The sequence below is a fragment of the Dioscorea cayenensis genome, chromosome 16 (genome assembly GCF_009730915.1).
Source record: "Dioscorea cayenensis subsp. rotundata cultivar TDr96_F1 chromosome 16, TDr96_F1_v2_PseudoChromosome.rev07_lg8_w22 25.fasta, whole genome shotgun sequence".
Classification (NCBI taxonomy): domain Eukaryota; kingdom Viridiplantae; phylum Streptophyta; class Magnoliopsida; order Dioscoreales; family Dioscoreaceae; genus Dioscorea; species Dioscorea cayenensis.
The window spans coordinates 18,171,550-18,177,040 of NC_052486.1; positions in this window are offsets into that span (position 1 = coordinate 18,171,550).

The window sequence follows — 5,491 nt, forward strand, 5'->3', positions numbered from 1 at the left end:
AAGAAGAATATATATAATTTGAAATTTGCAAGGAATGGCCAAAAAAGAGTTAAATGTATATGTAAAAAAGGTTATCCATGGGTGATGTGGGGAACAAAATTACATCCAAAAGACAAAATGGACTGTATTTGGCAGATTAAAACATATGTCAATAAGCACACTTGTTTAAAGGAAAAAAAAAAATAGGAATGTGACATCCAAGTGGATGGCTTTGCATTACCTACACAAGCTTACTTACAATAAAAACTATTCAATTAGTCCTTGCAATAGGACAGTACAAGAAAATTATTAATTACCAACGGAAATTACCCAGGAAACATTTTCCTGGCTACTTAGCCAGGGAATAGAATGGAATGATTAGATACAAAGATTAAAAATATTACCCAGGGATTACACAGGGCAATACCTAGGGAATTAGCAAGGGCAAAACTTTCCCAAGCTATTCCATTGCTAAATATTGTGGGAACTACACAGGTAATATTTAGCAATGGATTACTATAAAAAATTATCCGTTGGTACCTATATCCTCGCTAATCCTTGGGTAAAATTAAATAGTTTTAACATTACCCATGGATTAGCTAGGAAAAATGTTCGTTGTTATTTGTTCCTAGCTAATCCCTGGGTAAACTGAACAGCTTTAACATTACCCAGGGATTAGCTAGGAAAAATAGTCATTGTTATTTGTCTGTAGCTAATCCCTGGGTATTTTATTTCTTAGAATTTTTATTTAGCAAGAGATTAGTTTCCGTAGGTAAAATTGTTGATCTTAAACATTACCCAGGAATTAGCTAGGGACGATAGCCATCATGTTTAGTTTAAAGCTAATCCCTAAGTAAATATAAATTAACTTGATTATTTTAGAAGTGCATTAAATTGCTTTTTTTAAAGATTTGTTATTGAATTTAAAAATTTTATTATTAATTGTATTAACTTCATTATGACATACATAATTTTATGGTATGATTTTGTTGAAATCAAAAGAAAATAAATAAATAAATGCACTTTTTAATTAGCATTTAACTAAAATAATGCAAAAAATTGCTTGGAAGAATGCATTTTTTTTTTTCTGATATTCTTGATAATCGTGGAATACCAAAACATAAGTAAAATTACAAATTTTAATATGAATCACCAACAAAAGATTACATTTTTAATTTTATAATATACCAAGCTTTAATCTTGATAGTTGGTTTCTAAAAGATAAATGAGCACCATCTTTTATGAAGACTTATAAAGATATATATTTGTTAATAATAATACGATAATTTTTTAAGTTAACCAATAATCTTATTTAAATCCCTTGATATGATATATGTGTGTGTGTGCTTTTTCTGTCATTTTGTTATTTATGTGTTGGGAGACAGTCATCAATATTTCATTTTATTTGTTCGTAAATTAAGTAATATTAATCTAAAACTTAACTGAATTATCAAAAAGAAAGAAAGAAAGAAAGAAAAAAAACTTAAATTTTTTTTTTGGCCCTTTGGGAAATATTATAACATTTTCAAACATTTATTTTTTTTATACGTATTTTTATAGTTTGATAATGATTTTTGTTTTTTTATTTAAGGTTTAGCTTGATCGGAATTTTCAGGAAAAAATAATCTGAAAATTTTGCTGAACTGTTTTGGGCACGCCATTCTGGTTTGCCAGCCGTTATCAAAACAAAGATGTTTCTTTAAAATATTAAAAAAATAATTAAAAAACTTTTTTTTATCAAAACAAAGTTATCGTATGACCGTATCTCTATTTTCTTACTATTTAGAAACTCAAACAAATATGTTTCCTTAAAACATTAAATAAACAATTTTATAAGTCTACTTAGTTATAATATGATATATATTTAATATTTATTGTCCATTGTGGCATCTCTCCATTTTTTTAAATTAATTATTTATTTACCTTTTAATTGTATTTTTGTTAAAAAAATCTACTCAGTTAGTATATTATATTATATTTTTTAAGTTTAGGACTAAGTATAAATATATAATTAGTTCAAATTAACTAAATGCACTTTGACTTAATTAAAACTAATCAAAATTAATTTTAAATTTTGTAATTTTTTTAGTTAATAATAAGTATTTGTTAATGTTAATATTTAAATATATAATTAATTTTTATTAGTTATGACAATTAAAAGAAAAACAAAAACAAAACAAAAACAAAATTTATTTCTCGAAACATAATCCTCTTCTATCTTCCTCACCAACCCTAATCCCCTGCCCCTTTCTTTTATTGGCATCATCTCTTTCATTGCTCCTCTCTCTCTCTTTCGGCCACCATTGGAGGAGCTACGAGGAGGAGGAGAAGTGACAGTGAAAGGAGGGAGCGAATAGAAGAGAATAGGTGTTGCTTCTTCTTCTTCTTCTTTTTCTTCATCTTCGCTAGAGGTCTTGTGTTATTGTATTGGAGAAGGACTGAAGCACTTGCGCTTGGGTTTCGATCGATCGATCAATCGCCATGGATTCGCAGCCGCAACAGCATCCGGCACAACCGCAGTAGCGTCCGGCTTAGCGGAAGTAGCAGCCCGTCGGTGAACCATCATTGCTCTCTATCTTCATTGGGGTCATCATCTTCGCCGTTGTCATCGCTGTGAGACAACTCTGTCTTAATCCTTTGTTTCTATTTTATGGATTTTATGCTTGGATCTTGAATTTTATAGGAGTTGATCTTTCTGTGGATTTCTTAGTGAGAAGTTTTTTTTTTTTCTTTTGAAGGGAATTGATGGCATGCTTTGAAAGTTTTTGATTCAATTGATCATGAAAATGGTAGCATTCGTTATTGGTTTCTTGTTATTGAGTGATGGTTTTTGGAAATAGTTGCTTTGATTTGATCATGAGTATTGATTGAATTAATGGTTCACTTTAAGTATTTCCTAATTTCCTTAAGTTGATCATGAGAGTTGGTGGTCTTAATTAGTGTTTATTGCTCTCGAGTTAATTAGTGGCCTTATGTTATTATTTGCTTTGATTGATCATGAGAATTGGTCGTCTTCATGAGTTCTCCGGAAAGAAGTATGGCACACTTCAGAAGGCTATTCAGACGTACCTTGGTCTGTATTCCTTTACAAGTTTCGGTTTTTATTTTTCGGTTGCATTTTGATGTCTCCGGTTATGTTGATTTCGTCGTTTTTTTGAACTAGTATTGATCAATTCGTCAATGTTGAATGTGTGTTGCTGAGAAAATGTACTCAATTTTTTAATTTAATTTAATGCTGCTGTTCATTCCTCCTGTCTTCAAGCATTTTGAGAATTTAGGTTATTTTTGTCCATCACAGTGGTTAAATGAGGCATTTTGAGCATAATTTGTAATTAGCATATGTAGCTAGTTCTGACAGTGGGTAATTGGTCTCAAACTTCATAATCTTCCGATCTCATTGGAGTTAATTGAATGAATGCCTGTGTAATGTATGGTAGTATGAATTGTCTCCTCGAATGGTTATTGCCTTCATTTTCATTTTTTTTTACTGCAGATAGTGCCAAGGAGATCAGGCACGAGTCCAATTTAAGCAATGCAAATCAAGCGGTAATTGAAGATAAGAGGTTGTTTCTGCATTTCATTGTGATTCTGTTCTTTTGAAGAAAACAAAACCTAGTTCTTTTGCTATTTTTCTTCACTCATTAGTTTATTTCACAAGTAGGTTGCACTACCTAGCTGTAGTAGTCTCCTCTCTAGATGATATTCTTCTAGATCTTGTTGCTATTCCAAAAAAGATTTCCTGATAATTAATGAATCATTTGCATTATCAATCGAGCAGCACTGAAAAGAAGTGAAGCAGAGAAAGAGAAAAATGAGAGAAAGTATTAGTGATTATCTTTCAACACTGGAGTAATTCAATGGTGGTTTGGTTTTTCCATTACTTGTCATTTATTTTGATTAATTTTATTTTATAAAATCAGAGAAAGTATTAGTGATTATTTTATAAAGCAATATTTGTGAATTGCACCATGCATCTATGCCCTACTAAATACCAATTGAAAACTACTCCTGCTTCTCATTTGATTGAAATTATATCATCTTAGGAATGTATATATATATATACATATTTTAAGAAAACCGTGGATAAAGGATGATTACTATTATTATTGTTGTTATTAGTATTTTATTTTCAGTATGATAGATAAGAAATGAAGCAAAGCAAATCTAGCTCAACAAAACCAACGCAGCTCACATGCCACGACATCAATTAATTCCTCTCAGTTTCACTGGAAGACCCACTCCAAGTCGGTTGAGGATTTTTAACATTTCCATTACAAAAGGTTTGCCGCTTGAACTGAAGGTTTTTACCATTTTCACAAAACAATCTACCAAGTAAGTACTATGAGAATTCTAGTGTTGCATTACCGCAGAATAAATATACAAACATAAAATACTTGTTCCAATTGACTTCCTTCTAAACAGTTGCTGACACAACAGTAACAACAACATGCATGAACGGCAAACAACAAGTAAAAACCTGAATACTGACTGAGATATAAAAAATTAGCATTTCAAATAGTACAATTATATGGGTTTTGTCAATAGACAATCTGATAAAATTTATAACAACTTTCCCATGCAAACAGCATGCATGAACAGCAAACAGCAAGTAATTCAATTTTCGTTTGCTGGATGCTTGAAACTTATAACAACTTTCCCATTAGCATCAAATGCACTCAGATTGCTTTTATTCAAAAAAGGCATTACAAGCTAAGACCAGTATGATTTGGTATTATTCAGAAGCTCACCTTTTGTTCTTGGGCTGTCCTTATTATTATAAAAGGTTACTGGATTTTGTCGTTAGCTATTAATTGCACAGCTTATGTTTCTTTTGTTGTAACTATTGTTTATACCTCTCCTTTTGCTTGGGATCCTGCCATTAGCATCCTCCACTCCAAATATAAAAATAAAAACCCCTCCCATCCCACTATCAAAGCTAAACAGGAGTTGGCTGTATTTAACTAGTTTTTAAAAAGGGCAATTTTGGGAAGAAGACAAAATAGGGATCCTAATTTCTGATTTTTGGAAATTACTTAAAAGATTGATTTTCTTACATTTGCCTCTAATTGACCTTTTCTTATTTATTTTCTTACATTGAAAGTGAAAATGAAAAGGAGTTAATATGTATGTGGACATATAGATAATTTTTTGATAGTATGTTTCTCGGTTGGTTATCAGAAAAAATTATCGACTATAGCTTTAATGCATAAATTCTTTTACACCAACATGAAATCCTACAACAATAGAGTTGACAGAAGATACTTGACACATGGTCCACTATAGAGTCACCATAGTTTGATAATTCTTTTTTGTTTTTTTTAATGGATAAACACGTATGATTACATAGCTTTTTTTTTTCTGTTAAATAAATGTGATAGACCACTAATCACTTTTAAATGGATAAACATGATGGCTATCGTCCCTAGCTCATGTTTTTGTTGAGTCAAGCTTTACTGGATTTTAATTAGATACACTTCCTGAATGCTCATGTTTTTGTTGAGTGAAATGTTTC